A 20200-nucleotide genomic window follows, 5' to 3' on the forward strand; every position below is an offset into this window, starting at 1 on the left:
TTTTAATTTTTTGAGGAAACTCCACACTGTTTTCCAGAGTGGCTGCCCCAGTTTGCATTCCCACCAATAGTGCAAGAGGGTTCCCCTTTCTCTGCATCCTCGCCAACATCTGTTGTTTCCTGAGTTGTTAATATCAGCTATTCTTCCAGGTGTGAGGTAGTATCTCATTGTGATTTTGATTTATATTTCCCTGATGATGAGTGATGTTGAGCATCTTTTCATGTGTCTGTTAGCCATCTGGATGTCTTCTTTGGTAAAGTGTCTGTTCATGTGTTTTGCCCATTTCTTCACTGGATTATTTGTTTGTGGGTGTTGAGTTTGATAGTTCTTTATAGATTTTGGATACTAACCCTTTATCTGATATGTCATTTGCAAATATCTTCTCCCATTCCATAGGCTGTCTTTTAGTTTTGTTGATTGTTTCCTACTACCAATTATTGTAACTGTGTAATAGATTTTGAAATTGAATCTTCTGAATTTGTTCATGCTTTTCAGAGTTGTTTTGCTATGAGTAGAGCCTCTCGGGGGGGAACCCAAAAACTTTGAGCAGATTCTTTTCGGCAGTAACTATCATAGCATTTCACAGGAACATTTTCTTCCTTTGGTTTCTGTTTCCTACCACAGAAACTGCCACATCTTTCACTAGTCTCTTGAAGTAAAAAGTAGAGGGGCATTCCCTTCTTTCTTTTTATCTTTTATCTTTTTTTAAAAAATGTTTGTTTGTTTGTTTGTTTGTTTATTTATTTAGTGTGTGTGTGTGTGTGTGTGTGTGTGTGTGTGAGAGAGAGAGAGAGAGAGAGAGAGAGAGAGAGAGAGAATGAAAGAGAGAGAGAGAGAGAATCCCAAGATCCCAAGCAGGCTTCATGCTGCCAGTATAGAGCCCAATGTGGGGCTCAATCTCATGAACTGTGAAATCATGATGTGAGCTGAAATCAAGAGTCAGACACTCAGCTGACTGAACCACGCAGGCACACCTCTTTTTTTTTTTTTTAATGTTTACTAATTTTTGAGAAAGAAAGAGCATGCACTGAGGGGGAGGGGCAGAGAGAGAGGGAGACAGAGAATCCAAAGCAGAGTCTGCACTGACAGCAGATAGCCCCATGAGGGGCTCAAACCCACAAACTGCAAGATTGTGACCTGAGCTGAAATTGGATGCTTAATCAACTGAGCCACCCAGGTGTCTCTCCCTTCTTCATTAAAAAAAAAAAAAATCTTTATTAGGGGCACCCACCTGGCTCAGTTGGTGGACCTTGTGATTCTTGATCTCAGGATTGTGGGTTTGAGCACCATGGTGTAGAGATTACTTTTTTTTTAATGTTTATTTATTTTGAAAGAGAGAGAAAGAGTGTGAGTGGGAGGAGGTGCAAAGAGAGATGGAGACAGACAAATCTGAAGCAGATTCTGCACTGTCAGCACAGAGCCCAATGTGGGGCTAAACTCACAAACCATGAGATCATGACGTGAGCCAAAATTAAAGGTTGGTCACTCAACTGACTGAGTCACCCAGGCACTCCTGGGTGTAGAGATTACTTAAAAATAAAATCTTAAAAAAAAAATCTTTATCATATTAAATCCAGAGGCAAATGATAATCTATACAGAGTATTATAAGATCACAAGATTTACATTTCATACTTGTTATACTCTAGAGATCCCTATAGTTGATTTTGTTAAGATAGCTTTGTTTTGTTCATGGCACAATTACCTTTCACCATGTAGTAAGCTCTGTGCTTCTTTTCTCCCCCGTGCACATGCTTATGACTCTCCTTACTTACAGAGATTCTATGAAAATATTTTGTGTAGTTATAGTTTTGATATTAATAATTATTTTTCATTTGAAAAGTGTAGAATATTTTAAATAACTATAAAAAAGACTAAAGTTTGCATCTCAGCAATGACTATTGTATTTGATATTTTGTAATTATCTAATTTCTACATATTTTATTTTAAAAATATTGGGGCACCTGGGTGGCTCAGCTGGATAAGCAACTGACTTCAGCTTAGGTCATGATCTCGCGGTTCGTGGGTTTGAGCCCTGTGTCAGACTCTGTGCTGACAGCTCAGACCCTGGAGCCTGTGTTTACCTCTCTCTGTCCCTCTCCCACTCATATTCTGTCTCTCACTCTCTGTCTCAATATAAATAAACATTAAAAATTTTTTAAATTAGTTGTAAAAGCAATGATATGATAATAAACATTTTGCCTCAAATAAAAGACCTGTAGTTGTCTCATAAACTGAGGACAAACTGGTGATTGCCAGAAAGAAGGGGGTAGGGGGAGAGATGAAGTAGGTGGAGTGGATTAAAAGATACAAACTTTCAGTCACAAAATAAGTAAGTCACAGAAAAGTACAGCATACGGAATCTAGTCATTAATAGTGTAATAACATTGTATGGTGACAGACGGTGGCTACACTTATCATGGAGAGCATTAAGTAATGTATAGACTTGTCAGATCACAATGTTGTATACCTGAAACTAACATAACATTGTATATTAACTATACGTCAAAAGACAACAAACCCTTTGTTGTATTTTACACTCAGCTCAGATTTGCTGTTAAAACATATCTTCTTTTTCACATTTTATAGTTCCACTTCCTAACAAATGTTGATTTATTTATTTTTAAAGACAGGGAGAAAAAGAGAGAGAGCATGTGCATGAGTGGAGGAGGGGCAGAGAGAGAGAGGGAGACAGAATCCCAAGCAGGCTAGGCGCTGTCAGCACAGAGCCCGAAGTGGGGCTCCAACTCCTGAAACCATGAGATCATGACCTGAGCGGAAATCAAGAGGCCGGCGCTTAACCCACTGAGCTACCCAGTTGCCCTTTGACATTTTATGGTTTTAATCTTAAAAGCAATTCACAAAGAATAAATAAAAATAAAAAATAAAATTATTGGTATATGAAAAAAACTTTCTAAAAATGTACTAGCCTCTTGGCATATACTCTCTATATAAATTTTTACCACAACAATATTGTGACCATTTTTCTACATTGTTAGGTGTTATTTTATTTATTTATTTATTTATTTATTTAATTTATTTTTTATTTTATTTTTAATTTTTTTTAATTTACATCCAAATTAGTTAGCATATAGTGCAACAATGATTTCAGGAGTAGATTCCTTAGTGCCCTTTACCCATTTAGCCCATCCCCCCTTCCACAACCCCTCCAGTAACCCTCAGTTTGTGCTCCATATTTATGGGTCTCTTCTGTTTTGTCCCCCTCCCTGTTTTTATATACTTTTTGTTTCCTTCCCTTACATTCATCTGTTTTGTCTCTTAAAGTCCTCAGATGAGTGAAGTCATATGATTTTTGTCTTTCTCTGACTAATTTCACTTAGCATATTGCTCTCCAGTTCCATCCACATAGTTGCAAAATGGCAAGGTTTCATTCTTTTTGATTGCTGAGTAGTACTCCATTGTAATTAAGTATTCTTTTATAGTATCATTTTATTTTTTTTAAATTTTTTTATTAAAAAATTTTTTTAAATGTTTATTTATTATTGAAAGAGAGACACAGAGCGTGAGCAGGGGAGGGGTAAAGAGAGGGGGAGACACAGAATCTGAAGCAGGCTCCAGGCTCTGAGCTGTCAGCACAGAGCCTGATGCGGGGCTCTAATTCACAAAGTGTGATATCATGACCTGAGCCCAAGTTGGATGCTTAACTGACTGAGCCACCCAGGTGCCCCTTATAGTATCATTTTAATGAATAAACATGGTATCACAAAAGAAAGCAATTCATCTAAAGTCATTTTTCACATAGTAACAACAATACCAATAGCAAACAGCGCTTAAACAAGGTAGGAGAGGGAAGTAGTGTGAAGGAGGGACAAAAGAACACCGTGCGAGACAGGGAAATGACCCTCAAATAAGACTCCCGTAAACCGCAAAGAAGCAGCTCTTCTTGCATACTGTTGGCTGATGTTAGTCATAGAGCAGCATTTATTCTCAGAAGAGGCTTGGAAATGCAATCTGTGTGGAGGTAATAGTGTCTGATCCAAAGTACAATTACATTGGATAAAGAGGATTTTTTTTTTCTTGTGAAGCAGCAGGGTGGACATTTGATTACAAATTCAATTTTTTAAATAGTTACCTGGTTAGTTTGTCAATTTTGCGGGGGAGTGATTTTAATTATTTATATTTTTTCTAGAAAAATGTCTGTTTCATGTGGGTTTTCAGCCTTCTTTAGCATAAAATTACACCTATGAGTTTGGAGTAAACCCTCACTATTTATTTTATAGTTATTGCCTCTTTTTTTTTCTTTTTCTAGTATGGTCTGTGTCTTTTCTCATTGTTTTCTAATTAGAAGTTTTCTTGTTTTGCTAGATATCCCATCTCCTACCCTGAAGATTCAGTTCTAGGTTTTGTTTATCTTTCATTGTTTCTTTCATTTCTGTTGCATTATCTCTTCATGTATCATTAATATAATTTTACATCTTCCTTTAGTTTTATTTTGTCACTTTTTTAAGGTTTTTTTTTAGTTGAATGCCTAGACAACTGGTTTTCAATTTTTCTTGTTTTTCTTAATGTTTATTTGTTTTTGAGGGGAGGAGAGAGAGAGAGAGAAAGAGCAAGCAAGTGAGCACGAGCAGGGAAAGGGCAGAGAGAGAGGGAAACACAGAATCTGAAGCAGGCTCCAGGCTCTGAGCCGTCAGCACAGAGCCCGATGTGGGGCTTGAACCCACGAACTGTGAGATCATGACCTGAGCCAAAGTCGGACGCTTAACCTACTGAGCCACCCAGGCGCCCTGCTTATTTTTTTTTTTTTAAATAAATAAGTATATACATTTACTGCTAAGTACTATGTTATAGTAGCCCTGTGAAATTTGGTGTGTAGGACTTCTATTGTCACATGTTTCCAACTATGTTTGTAACCTCCCTTATGATTTCCTTTTAAAGAATTTCTTTGAATGGGTAAAACATGTACATACTAATAAATTTTTTGAGCACATATTGTATACCAGGCACTTGGGATACAGAAGTGAAACACAGGGATCCTATCTCAAGAAACTCTAAAGATTAGTGCCTATGGGTATTACAATAGGTTTTTTTTTTTTTTAAGGTTTTTTATTTTAAGTTTACTTATTTATTTTGAAAGAGAGAGAGAGAAAGCATGAGCAGGGAGGGGCAGAGAGAGAGAATTCTAAGCAGGTTCTGTGCTGTCAGTTCAGAGTCTGATCCGATGCAGGACTTGATCCCACAAACCCATGGCCTGAACCATAATCAAGAGTTGGACGCTTAACTGACTGAGCCACCCAAGTGCCCCATAGGTATTACAGTTGTAAAAGGTATTTTCTCTCAATGACTTAGTATGTTGGATGGTAAGTAGGCAAGTTGACTGCAATGATTAAGTAAAGGGCTCAGATGAATGAGGCCAAGATTAATGTTCAGTACAGGTGCCCATAAATCAGCCTCTTTTTGTTCCTGGTACAGCTAATCTCAGTTACTGATCTTGTAAACAGTTACCCTGACACAGGAAAAAGTAATGCAACTAGGTCAAACATTTTTATTCACTGTGTGCTTAAAGAGTTGTATTCCTACATAACTTTTTATTATATTTATTAGAAAAATAACCCTGTTTACTTTCCCCTCCCCATCTCATTTCCCCTCTTCAGAGGAAATCATTTTCAATTCGTTTATCCATTTCATTTGATATTTTTCTCCATGTCTCTAAATAACATACCTATTGTGCTACCTCTTGATTTTTTTTTTCTAGTTTTGGTCATTTTCTTTTGACTTCCCACTTTGCAAGATGAGGGTTTAGCTTTATTTCACTCTCCACATAGCAGCTTCGTACACCCACACTCACACATTCTTCCGGTCCCTCATGCCTCCCATACATTATATATATATTAAGTGGTTAATACAATGTCTGATATTTACATCACTATGACAATGCAAATAAAGTTTGTAGTTGAGCCTCAGGTGATACCTTGTGATTACTTTTTGTTTTATATGCAGATTTTTGTTCTCCCTAGAGCAATTGAAAGAAAATTTGTTGCTTAGTTTTTTACGTATTTGTCATCAACTCATCCCAACTTTGATCCTGATTTTCTAAATATTTTTTCAATATGCTCAGCCATATTAGATATTCTATGTCTTGTAGACATAACTAGTTGATCCTTTCTATCTACTCCAAACTGGACAGGTTTGGAGACCTCTGGAGGCCTGCTGCCCTCTTGCTATTTTAGACTCTCCCTTCTCTATTATCCTGGTGAGTCTCTTTACTTTTGTCTTATGGTGAATTCCCTGTTGTCTAGTTTTCTTGGTTTACTCCCTTAATTTGGTGGAGCACTTCTTTAAATTTGCATGTCAAAAAATATCTTTATTCTAACTTCCCAACCAATGAATGTTATGGCTGTGAATTGAATTCCTCAGCCATTGCCATTGAAGAGTCTAATCACAATTTTGTTCCTTTACATGTAACTTAACGTCTCTTTCTCTGGAGGCACAAAACACCTTCTCTTTGTCTACACTATCCTGAATTTTCATAATGATATCTTTTGCTGGATGTCTATTTTACTAACTGGATTGGGATTTCAATCTGGAAAATCACATCTTCCAATTTGGGCAGTATGTCAATTATCAATTTATTGATTCCTTTTACTTTTTTTCTCCCTTCTTTCTTTTCTGAATTCCTAATATTTGTGGTTGGACTTTAACATTTTTTTCATCTCTTTAGCATTTTATTCTTGTTATGCCCAAAATTCGTGATCCCCAAAGACCACCAGGGAGCCGAGTCCGATGCAAAAGCAAAGAGCCTTTATTCGAGCTAGCTCGAGCTCAATCCCCTACCTGCACCGACGCAGCGGTGAGATACCGGGGAGAGAGAGCGAGTTTCAAAAGGACAAAGGTTTTATTGGGGCCTAGGGGCAGTTGGTGAGGTAATGGCTGTGGCCTCAGCCAATTGGCTGGGGAAGGGTCGGAGTCCTGTTACGCAGGTCGCTGGGCGTGTTTTGATTGGGAAGTTTGAACGGTTGAGTGGGAGGTTACTCAAGGGGAGGAGGCGTGGTCAAGGTGAAGGACACAGAACAAGATGGAGTCGGAGGGCGTAGGCCCGCCCTTTCAATTCTAACTTCTGAGAGATTTCCTTGACTTTTTCTTCCAACCATTCCATTGAATGTTTTCATTTCTACTATTGTTTTTTAAACTTCCATATGTCTCTTTCTCCCCTCTAATATTCCTTTTTTTTAAATTAAAAAAAATTTTTTTAATGTTTATTTATTATTGAGAGACAGAGAGACACAGAGCGTGAGCAGGGGAGGGGTAGAGAGAGAAGGAGACACAGAATCCGAAACAGGCTCCAGGCTCTGAGCTGTCAGCACAGAGCCCGAAGCGGGGCTCGAACTCACAAACTGTGAGATCATGACCTGAGCTGAAATCAGTCACCCAACCAACTGAGCCACCCAGGCACCCCTCTAATATTCCTTTTTAATAATGCCCTGTTCTTGCTATATGTATGAAGGTGTTTTTAATTGTCTTTTGAAGTTTTCATCTTCTGACATACTGTCTATTTCCTCTAAGTTAATCCTTCTCTTTGATTTGATCTTGTGTTTCTTGGTAAAGACTTTCAGCAACTCTCTATTAATCTTTGGATGACTGTTTCTCTATGAGTGAGGTTCTCTTAGTTTTTGGATGTCTGAATATATTTTTATTTTGCTCTTATTTTAATAAGATTTTGACTAGGTAAAAAATTCTAGTTTGACAGTGATTTTCTCTCAGCACTTTGAATATTTGGATTTGTTAGTTTCTTATTTCTGGTATTTATTATTGTTGATGAGAAATATACTGTTATTCTTTAATATTATCATTTTTGTTGTATCTTTGAGAGTTTTAAGATTATCTCTTTTTAGGGGCACCTGAGTGGCTCAGTTGTTAAGCATCTGACTCTTGATTTTGACTCAGGCGTGACCTCACAGTTGTGAGATGGAGCCTCCATAGGGCTCCGTGCTGGGCATAGAGCCTACCTGGGATTCTTGCTCTCTCTTTCTCTCTGTCCTCCCCTGCTTGCACTTTCTTGTGTGCTCGCTTTCACTCTTGCAAAAATAAAAAAGACTATATTTTTAAATTTTCTGTATTTTTCTACTATGTGGCTAAACTGGACTTTTATTATTATTATTGCAAAAAATTTTTTAATGTTTATTTATTTTTGGGAAAGAGAGAGAGACAGAGTGCAAGCAGGGGAGAGGCAGAGAGAGAGAAGGAGATCCAGAATCTGAAGTAGGCTCCAGGCTCTGAGCTGTCAACCCAGAGCCTGATGTGGGGCCCAAACCCACAAATGGTGAGATCATGACCTGGGCTGAAGTCCGATGCTTAACCTACTGAGCCATCCATGTGCCCCTATTATTACTTTTAAATATGTCTTGCTTGGCATTCAGAAAGGGTCCTAAATATGACATTTTATACATTTTTAAAAACTGGTAAATTTTAGCAATATCTTTAAATATTTAAAAATGTCTTTCAGACTTTTCTTTCATTCTCTTCATCTGGAATTCCTTTTTTTTTTTTTAACTAATGTTTATTTGTTTTTGAAAGAGAGATAGAATGCGAGTGGGGGAGGGACAGAGAGACAGAAACACAAAATCTGAAGCAGGCTCCAGGCTCTGAGCTGTCAGCACAGAGCCCGACGCTGGGCTCGAACTCATGAACCGGGAGATCATGACCTAAGCTGACATCAGAGGCTTAGCCAACTGAGCCACCCAGGCTCCCCTGGAATTCATATTAAACCTGGTTTTCTTTATAATTATTGCAAGTTTTTAGTATTTCTGTCTCCTTATTCTGCATTCCATTTAGGGTAACCGTGTAATTTATCATGCAAATGAGACAGTTTTGGGAATGAAAAAGGGCACTACGGTGATTATACAGTTAGTAAATCTGAATTTATTGGCTGAAAATTTTTATTATTTGTTGGTAGACTGGTAAAATAGATCTATTCGAAAAATATTTTTTAAATGTGGTGGGGTGCCTGGGTGGCTCAGTTGGTTAAGTGTCTGACTCTTGATTTCAGCTCATGCCATGATCCTACATTTGGTGAAATCAACACTTGGGTCAAGCTCTCTCCTGACAGTATGGAGTCTGCTTGGAATTCTCTCTCTCCCTTTCTCTCTGCCTCTCCACTGCTCACTCTCTCTCTCAAAATGAATAAGTAAGTATTAAGAAAATAATAAAAATACGGTGCACTGTTGGTGGAAATGTAAATTGGTGTAGCCATTATGGAAAATAGTATGGAGGTTCCTCAAAAAATCAAAACTAGAAATACCATAAGATCCAGTAATTCCACTGTTGGGTATTTACCAAAGAAAATGAAAACACTAATTTGAAAAGATATATGTTTCCCTATGTTTATTGCAGTATTATTTATAGTAGCCAAGATATCTATCAATGGATGGGTATATATATTGTATATACACACACACACACATATATATACATATACAGTATATATACATGTATATATGTGTATATATATGTATATGTGTGTGTGTATATATATATATATATATATATATATATATATATATAACTTTGTATATATATATATATATATATATATATATATATATATATATATAATGCAGCCATATAAAATAGAATGAAATCTTGCCATTTGTGTCAATATGGATGGACCTAGAAGATATTATGTTAAGTGAAATAAGCCAGACAGAGAAAGACAAACATCATATGATTTCACTTTCAGAAACAGACTCATAAATACAGAGAACAAACTCGTGGTTGTCAGATGGGAAGGGGGTAGAAGGATTGGTAAAATAGACAAAGATGTTTAAAAGGTACAAGCTTCCAGTTATAAAATAACTTAGTCAAGAGGATGAAAAATACAGCATAAAAAATATAGTCAATAACATTGTAATAATTCTATATGGTGACAGATGGTAACTCTACTTTTCATGGTGAGCATTGCATAACATGTAGAATTGTCGAATCACCTTGTTGTAAACCTGTAACTTATATGACACTGCATGTCAACTATACTTCAATTAAAAGTCTTTCTAAAAACCATATATCCTTTAAAGAAATTGTGGTTTATATACACAATGGAATACTACGTGGCAATGAGAAAGAATGAATTATGGCCTTTTGTAGCAACGTGGATGGAACTGGAGAGTGTGATGCTAAGTGAAATAAGCCATACAGAGAAAGACAGATACCATATGGTTTCACTCTTATGTGGATCCTGAGAAACTTAACAGAAACCCATGGGGGAGGGGAAGGAAAAAAAAAAAAAAGAGGTTAGAGTGGGAGAGAGCCAAAGCATAAGAGACTGTTAAAAACTGAGAACAAACTGAGGGTTGATGGGGGGTGGGAGGGAGGGGAGGGTGGGTGATGGGTATTGAGGAGGGCATCTTTTGGGATGAGCACTGGATGTTGTATGGAAACCAATTTGACAATAAATTTCATATATTAAAAAAAAAATAAATAAAAACCATATATCCTTGATCTCTAGAGCAAAATTAAAACTACTTTCTTGTACTGACTAACTGAACATTTAAAAAAATGCAAATAGACAACTTTTCTGTTATAAATTCATGTACTTTAATAAACTTTTTAGTCACATTTATTTCCAATACCATATCACTGATAGTGTTCTGAAAAACATGTTTTTCAATACCTCTTATTATCGCTCTTATCTTCATAAAATTACCTGAAGTGTTATTCATAGTTGCATTTTATGGCTAATGCATTTGAAATTGTTGACTCTTCAATGGACTCTTCTTTATTAAGAAAATAGTCTTCACAGGTGTTGATATAATTAGTACATGCTGAGAAAATTTTGTTAAACAGATGATATTCTCAATACTAACTTTTTTAGTTAGAACTTTGTAAATATTTTAGCTTCCATTCAAAAAATCTTTCTTCAAAATATTTTACAAGATGAAACTCAAATACATTTTCCATGTCCATGATTCTTCTGAATATTTTACCAGTTTTAAATCCTGCATAATTCTCAATTTTATTTCATTGTAACATTGTAATACAGAATGTACATTTACCCAATTAAAAATAATAACTATCAAAATATTTGTTCTAGGAGTTGAGGTATTTATTTATTTATTTATTTATTTATTTATTTATTTATAGATGTTTATTTATTTTCCAGAGAGAGAGAGAGAATGAGCACATGAGTGGAGGAGGGGCAGAGAGAGAGAGGGAGACAGAGAATTCTAGGCAGGCTCTGAGCTGTCAGCGCAGAGCCCAGTGGGAGTGGGGTGGGGCTTAGGGCTTGAGCTCAGGAACTGTGAGATCATGACCTGAGCTGTAGTCGGATGCTTAACCAACTGAGCCATCCAGGCACCTTGAAACTGAGGTGTTTTAAAGCACAATTTTTAAATTTTAAAATTAAATTTTCTGTACCATTGAGCACTCATAGTTTATTTTGTTTAGTTTCTTTTTCTTTCTGTCCTTTCTTGTGTAGGGATAAATGTCAATGTTTTCCTATTTATGAGTTGTTTTCCAATCATTGTAACTTACTAAAAGTTTTAAAAACTGAAATGGTTTCTGCTCCCTATGTTTAAAACTTGGATTATTGGGGCACCTGGGTGACTCGGTTGAGCGCCTGACTCTTGATATCACCACAGAAAGTGAAACCAAGGATAAGGGGAGGTAATCAGAACTGTAATCAGAACTGACAGGAACTGTTTACCAAAACGTTCAATATAATTGTGGGAAACTTAGTTAGGTTCATCTATAAAACAGTTTTTCAAAGGTTTGAACATACCTGAAGTATGACTAATGAGAAGAAGCGATGGGAGAAAGTGTGTAGTGCCATGCCGAAGTACTTTTTGGTATCCAATAGGAGACACATCATGGAAATTTTGTAGGTCAGTTATTCTGCTTGTATAAGAAAATATTTGCAAAGCTTGTCAGCTACAGCTTCTATTTTGATTGGTAAAGTAGGTCCGCTTCTTTGAATGCTATTTAAATTATGCTTGTACCACAAACAATTCCAATTATCTTTCTGATTCACAGATTTCTTTTTTTATTTAAAATGTTTTAATGTTTATTTTTGAGAGAGAGAGAGAGAGCGAGTACAAGTGGGAGAGATGCCGAGAGAGAGGGGGAACAGAGGACCTGAAGTGGGCATTGACAGCCTGATGTGGGGCTCAAATTCACGACCCAACCATGAGATCATGACCTGAGCAGAAGTCGGAGGCTTAACTGATAGCCACCCAGGCATCCTGAGAATATTTGTTTTTAATGTGACACTGTCCTCTACTAAAATTTGTGTTCATATTGTGAACTACCAAACAAATAATTTTTATTTTCAATGTTTACCTTTTTAAATGAGTTTGTAGCACATACCAACATGTCAGCTATTTCATCTTCAAACAGAAAGAACTTCCAAAAGCTTCACTTTTTTAATTCATGAATTGGGTGAACACAATCTATTGTTTGAATTAACCGATGCCTCTATTTGAAAGACTGATAAAACTGTTGTAAAACTAAGGTCATATTACTGGGAATTTTCTTCTGTTAATGGACTCAGCATGAATGGCTTTCAATTCCTTTTTGGTATATGCACAAAAAACATGAAAATGTAGATGTTGGCAGTTTACTTCTTCCTTTTTGATTTGGATACCTTTTATTTCTTGCCTGATTGCTGTGGCTAGGGCTTCCAGTCCTATGTTCAATAGAAGTCGTGAGAGTTGAAAATCTTTGTATCGTTCCTGATCTTAGAGGAAAAACTTGGTTTTTTACTGTTGAGTATGATGTTAGCTGTGGGCTTGTCATGTATGGCTTTTGTTATGTTGAGATACATTCCTTCTAAACCCAATTTGTTGAGTGTTTTTATGATGAAAAATTGTTGAACTTGATCAGATGCTTTTTCTGCATCTATTGAGATGATCATATAATTTTTATCCTTCATTCTGTTAATGTGGCGTACCACAGTGATTGATTTGCCTATGTTGAATTATCTTTGCGTTCCAAGGATAAGTCCATTTGCTTATAGTGTACGATTCTTTTAATAAGTTATTGAATTTGGTTGGCTAGTGTTCTGTTGACGATTTTTGTATCTATGTTCATCAGAGATATTGGCTTATAGTTTTGTTATAGTGTCTTTGGCTTTATTAGACTAATGCTAACCTCACAAAATGAGTTTGAAAGTGTTCCCTCGTCTTCAGTTTTTTTGAAGAGTTTGACAAAGATTGGCATTAATTCTTCTTTATATCATAGAAGCCACCAGTGAAGCCATCTGGTCCTGGGCTTTTATTTGTTTTGATTACTTATTCAATCTCCTTACTTGTTATTGATCCCATTCATATTTTCTATTTATTTATGATTCAGCCTTGATAGATTATATGGTTCTAGGAATTTATCCATTTTCTTCTAGTTTATTCAGGTTGTTGGCATATACTTGTTCATGATAGTCTCTTATGATTCTTTGTATTTCTGTGGTAACAGCTGTAATATCTCCTCATTCATTTCTGATTTTATTTGGTCTCTTTTTCTTAATCTAGCTAAAGGCATTTGACCAAAATGAAAGGTCGTGCTCTACTGAGAGATATGAATGAAATGCACCTTCTACAGAAGTACATTAATGTCATCTTTAGGTCTAGTCTTTTAAAAGTAACAACTAACTTTTTTTAAAAAAAATATTTATTTATTTTTGAGAAAGAAAGAGACAGAGGGTGAGTGGGGGAGGGACAGAAAGAGAGGGAGACACAGAATCCAAAGCAGGATCCAGGCTCTGAGGTGTCAGCACAGAGCCGACGCGGGGCTCAAACTCACAGCTGTGAGATCATGACCCAAGCCGAAGTCAGATGTTCAACTGACTGAGCCACCCAGGCAACCCGTTCTTTAGTTTTTTTTTTTTTAATGTTTATTTATTTTTGAGAGAAAGAGACAGCATGAGGAGGGGAGGGGCAGAGAGAGAGGGAGACACAGAATCCGAAGCAGGATCCAGGCTCCAAGCTGTCAGTAGGAAGCCTGACACTGGGCTGGAACCCACAAACCGTGAGATCATGACCCGAGCTGAAGTCAGAGGCTTAACCGACTGAGTCATCCAGGTGCCCAGTAACAACTAACTTTTGAAGTAATCTTAGGTCTAGGGTTTTCATGTGGTCACCAATATTATTGTAGTCTGCACAATAGATGGTAAATGACGACAAGCATATTCATCATCAACTTTCTTGGGAAATAAAAATTAAGTACTTAATTTTTTTATTATCATATATTTTTTTTTTCTGAGTCCACTTAGGCCAACAGGTTTATCACTAAAAGTTCAAATTATAAAGCAAATAAGTAGTTGTAGATTTACACCACACACAAACAAATGCAAAGTACCGTATCAGGAACATTCATTCAGACCACTCTCTACATACTGTATGATAGGACTGGTCAGTCTCTATTTCTTAAACACTTTTCACCTAAGCTATAACTTCTTGCATTCCTCATTGTTCTCACCAACTGGTGACCCACAGGCTTCATGCAAATCTCAAATTTTGCCCTGCTTGTGGGTGGAGCTGGCAAGAATGGCATCTTTTTTGCCTTTTTAGTACCTTCTGAGGCTGGAAGGAGACAGAGGGCCCAAGCCACTCACTAATGAGGGCACCTTGTTTTTGCAGTAAGTTCCCTGGACACTGTCCTTCAAAAGAGTAAGCATTAGACCCACTGGTTTCTGAAATGTGTGGGGAAAAGCCAGCTGGGTTTTTAGTGGAGCATCTCACATACTATTAGAGAAGACCTGGGCAGAAGTTGGAGTACTAAGTGAAAGTGTCAAACCCATCCTGGCATGTTTTAATGCAACCAATTAAAAATTTTAAATATGGGACAAATGATAAATTGCACAGGGCTCTGGAGCAAAAGGCACGAACTAATATGTTCATAGAGCTCTTCTCTAACTTGAGATGAATTCTTCAACATTATCTTCTAATTTACAAATATTTTATTCATTGGGTCCATTTCAGTTTATTAATTTTTCTTTGCACCTTAAAATGCTTCAGTGAGTATATTTTTCCTTTGCAAGGTTTCTAATTGGTTACTTCTATTTATTTCTCATTGTTTCATTTCTGCCTCTAAAATTTTTTGCCTCTTTTAAGACTGTTCTATTAGTTTAATAGTAGATTGTCATTAGATTTCTTTTTAAAAAATTTTTATTTTCTTGTAGCAAGAATACTTAACATGAGATCAACCTTTTAACAAATTTTTAAATGTACGGTACAGTATTGTTGATTATAGGTACAATCCAGAACTCTTGAACTTACTCATCTTGCTTAACTGAAACTCTAAGCCTGATGATTAGTTTCTTTACGTGTTTGCAGTTTGGCTTTGCGGTTTCATCTTGAACCAGGGGAATCTCTCCTCTCTCCATGATCCCCCACTCCCCATCTAGCATGTGGTGTTTAAGTCACCTTTTCCTGGTCCTCTGATTTCCCAATCCAGAACTACAATTGTTGCCTGGTGTTGATTTTGTTGGTATTGCAGGTGCTTTGGTTCTGTGATTTGTGGCCATTTCTAATGTGTATATTTTGGGTAACCATTTGGCTGCTGGTTGCATGTAGTTTTCCTTCAAGATGATATCTCCTTTTTAACCCTCACCCCATTTTGGACCCTAACACTTGACAAAAAGTTTAATGTTTTATTTCAATTTTGTTGTTAGGTCCCATTAAAATATGACCTTAGCTAAAGTGGCTATACCAAAAGAGATATATCAAAATGTTTTAGAACTATTTTATGCCATTGCTATCTGATATGATATAACAGTGTTCTTTTTCTTCCCTTCCTTTCTGTGGGAGTTGCTGTTGGTGCTACAGATGTATTTCCTCAGCAATCACTGTTTTTTTTTTTAATTTGAGAGAGAGAGAGAGAGAGAGAGAGAGGGAGAGGCAGAGTAAGAGAGAGAGAATCTTTTTTTAAAATCTTTTTAAATTTTTATTTATTTTTGAGAGAGAGAGGGAGAGACAGAGCACAAGTGGGGGAGGGGCAGAGAGAGAGGGAGACACAGAATGCGAAGCAGGAGAGAGAGAGAGAGAGAGAGAGAATATCTTACGCAGGCCCCAAGCTCAGTGCAGAGCCCAGTGTGGGGCTTGATCCCACGACCCTGGGAACATGAGCCAATTTGACAATAAATTATATTTTAAAAAATGAAATTAATAAAAGAAAAAAAAGACACTCAACTGACTGAGCCACCCAGGTGCCCCAGCAATCACTATTCTTAAACACCCGGAAAAATTCATCTTAGTTTGTGTTCCCTCAGGGGCAGACTTTGAGGCAAAGATTTGAATGGAAGTGTTTTTTGGTTTTTTGAAAAATTTAGGAAACATGTGCAGGAGAGTGTGTGTGTTGATATGCTCAGGGGAACATAATAAATAAAGGGTACATTATTAAGCCAAGTTGTCAGAGTGGAAGACAAGCTTAATCCTGAGGGAGATTTCTGGCAGACGGTTAAAACGCATGCCTCATAAGTATTACACTCCAGAGACGTAATAACTTGGGTATATCCATGCCAATTTCCATGTCATGGGTTGAGGGTTGCTCCTTAAGGTTTTTGGTGCTCCCATCCCCATGCTGCTTTTCCAACCTGCCATGTGTGTGGACAGAGTGGTCTTCCATATTTCTGAAAGAAGACCACCAGCAAAGAGATACAGATCACGATATTGTGATTTATAAGAAACATATATTTGGCCATTTGGATGACCAAAATGTATTTCTAATATATATTTGCTCTTTGTCCATCCACTATTTCTGGCTCACAGCTCCTCAAACCTTTGGAATTTCTTGTGATGAGAGTGATAAAGGTCTTTTATTAGGTTAATGAGGTGATGTTTGGAAAGCCTCTAAGGATGGGGGGCTGGTAGCCAGGAGAACTGAAACCTTGTGATTGGGAGGTTGGAACTTTTAGCTTCCCTCTTTCCTCCCGTCTCTAGGTGGGGAGAGAGGCCCTTAATCACTAATGGCCAATGATTTAATGAACCATGACTATGTAGTGAAGCTTCCATAAAAACCCACAAGGACAGGGTTTGGAGATCTTCCAGGCTGGTGAACATGTAGAGGTTCTGGGAGAGAGGCACTCCAGAGAGGGCATGGAAGTTCTGTGCCCCTTCTCGCATACCTTGCCTTCCACACCTCTAACATCTGGACGTTCATCTCTATCCTTTAACGTATGCTCTTATAATAAACGGTAAAGTATAAGTAAAGTGTTTTCCTGAGTTCTGTGAGCTGCTCTAGCAAATTAATTGAACCTGAGAAGGGGGTCATGGGGGATTTCTGACTTACAGCTGCCTGCTTAGGAGCCCAGGTGACAACCTGAACTTGTGACTGCATCTGAAGTGGAGGGGGCAGCCTTGTTGGGACTGGTCACTTGACGTATGGGCTTCGATGCTATTTCTGGGTAGATAGTGTCAGAATTAAGTTGAATTGTAGAGCACCCAGCCGGTGTTACAGAGAATTTCTTGGTGGGGGGAATCCCCCCTCTCCACATTTGGTGACTAGAAGTGTTCTGTGTGAGTGTGGTAGTAGTGTAGAAGTAAAGAAGACATACAGGAGGAAAACACAGTAGGGAAAATCTGTTTTTTTCCTATGTAGGTGAAAAATGGAGTTTTTCCAACACATAAATAATGGCTGGTGAAATTGTTCAGAGCACACAGAAATAAAGTCTGAGGGATAGGGACAAGACAGGTAAATGTAAGGCTTTTTGCTTCAGACACCTGCAACTTCATCCTTGGAGTATCTCTTGAAACACATGGCATCGTGTGCCGGGAGTCAATCCTCTGGGAAAACAGCTACCAAACAATAATGGAGGGGAGCCAATGGAAAAATACCCCAACTCCTTCAAGGGGGACAACCTCAGAGATTCCAGAATACTTGGGTTCCAACTATCCACAGTGGAAACCCATCATTAGCTCACCCTGCACTTTCTTCTTTTTCATGTATTTCCCGACTGAAAGTGGGATTCCAGAGTTGAATCAGTCCATATACTATAGAGCCACAAAGACTCCACTGCAGGTATTAAGTGAGGTGGGGGATAGCTCCCGGCACACTGTAGTAACAGGATATTTAGACTTTAGGGGCACCTGGGTGGCTCAGTCGGTTGAGCGTCTGACTTCAGCTCAGGTCATGATCTCATGGTCTGTGGGTTCAAGCCTCGTGTTGGGCACCTGTGTTGACAGCTCAGAGCCTGGAGCCTGCTTTGGATTCTGTGTCTCCCTCTTCCTCTGCCCCTGCCCCACTTGCACTCTGTCCCTCTCTCAAAAATAAATAATCAACATTAAAAAAATATTTAGACTTTAACTTTTGATAAATTGAGATGGGATGTAGGTCATGTTTGAATAATATGTGGATAAGAGTAATGATAAGGGTTGTGGCATTGGATACCTGGAGCTCTTGGCCTAGAAAAAAACCCAGAAGAAACAACAAGGTCAGGCAGGTCAATGACCAACTCATGATTGGTGTCAACATGAGGAAGTCTTTAGTGCAGCATAAAGACATCCTCTTCTTTTGCAATTTTCAGCATACTTAATGAAAATCAGCTGTGCTCACTTTCAACAATAGCTAAATTATGGAAAAAGCCAAATGTCCATCAACTGATGAATGGATAAAGAAGATGTGGTTTAAATATACAATGGAATACTACTTAGCAATAAGAAAGAATGAAATCATGCCATTTGCAGGAAAGTGGATGGAACTGGAAGGTATTATGCTGAGTCAAATAAGTCAGTCAGAGAAAGACAGATATCATATGTTTTTACTCACATGTGAATATTGAGAAACTTAACAGAAGACCATGGGGGAAGGGAAGGGGAAGAATAGTTACAAACAGAGAAGGAGGGAGGCAAAAACTGAGGGTTGATGGTGGGGGGGCGGGGGAGAGGGGAACATGGGTGATGGGCATTGAGGAGGGCACTTGTTGGGATGAACACTGGGTGCTGTATGTAAGCAATGAACCATGGGAATCTACCCCTAAAACCAAGAGCACACTTTACACACTGTATGTTAGCCAATTTGACAATAAATTAGTTAAAAAAAAAAAAAAAGAAAATCAGCTGTACTGAGAATCAGGCTCGCGATTTCACTGCAGTGGTGGCAGGTTTAAAAAGGACTGATTTACAACACTAGCAAGATTCCAATGATAAAGTCAGGACCCTCATAAGGAATAAACAGATTCTGAGACTTGGGATAGAGAGTTTATGTAGATACAAATGAAAACATTGATCTCAAGATAAGTCTGAACCTCTGAACTTTGTTAGAAAAGAGCAAAATTTTTTTACCTAGAGACCATGTACCTAACATGGATGTTTTGTCTTGAAATCTGCCCCACCTCCATTTGCATGATAAATGCTTTTTCATCCCTTCACTTTCAATGTGCATGTGTCTTTAGATCTGAAATAAGTCTCTTGTAGGCAGCATATACAAGGGTCTTGCTTTTTTATTCATTGTATCTCCCTGTGTTCTTTGATTGGAGTTTAAATGGAGTGTTTAGTCTATTTATATTCAAGGTGGTTATTGATAGGTATATACTAATTGCCATTTTGTTAGTTGTTTTATGGTTGTTTTTGTAGTTCTTCTCTATTCTTTTCTATTGCTGTCTTCTCTCATGGTTTGCTGGCTTTCTTTAGTTTCTTGGATTCCTTTCTCTTTATTTTTGGCATATCTATTACCAAGTTTTGATTTGTAGTTACTATTAGGTTTATATATAACATATTATGCACATAGCAGTCTATAAAGTTTATGGTTGTTTAAGTGTAAAACCATTCTAAAAACACTAAATTGTCATTCCTTACATTTTAGGTGTATGGTGGCATACTTTACATCCTTTTATTTTGTGATTCCCTTGACTGATTTTTATAGATATACTTAATTTCACTGCTTTTTTTCTTTCTATTTTCCTCATTCTTGCTTATGGTCTTTCCTTTCCACTTAAAAAGTCCCCTTTAACATTTCTCGTAGGTTTAATGGTCATGAATTCCTTTAACTTTTGTTTGTCTAGGAACTCTTTAGCCCTCTTCCTATTCTGAATGATAGCCTTGCTGGATAGAGTATTCTTGGCTACAGGTTTTTTTCCTTTTAGCACTTTGAATATATCATGGCGCTCCCTTCTTGCCTGCGGGGTGCTGAAAACTCAGCTGATAGCCTGATGGGGTTTATCTTGTACGTAACTGTTTTTCTTTTTTCTTACTGCTTTTAAACTTCTCTGTTTATCACTACTTTGGTCATTTTAGTTACTATGTGTCTTTGTGTGGACCTTAT

General features: G+C 37.5%; 1 long non-coding RNA gene across 1 annotated transcript in view; it reads left to right on the top strand.

The window, feature by feature from the left end:
• Positions 1 to 8565: 8565 nt before the first annotated feature.
• Positions 8566 to 20200, top strand: part of LOC131508828 (uncharacterized) — a 69843-nt gene continuing 58208 nt past the window's right edge. The window contains exon 1 of the long non-coding RNA XR_009260164.1: positions 8566 to 9143. This is a non-coding gene — a long non-coding RNA (uncharacterized LOC131508828). The remainder of the gene's footprint in view (positions 9144 to 20200) is intronic.

This window comes from Neofelis nebulosa, chromosome 4 (assembly GCF_028018385.1).
Source record: "Neofelis nebulosa isolate mNeoNeb1 chromosome 4, mNeoNeb1.pri, whole genome shotgun sequence".
Classification (NCBI taxonomy): domain Eukaryota; kingdom Metazoa; phylum Chordata; class Mammalia; order Carnivora; family Felidae; genus Neofelis; species Neofelis nebulosa.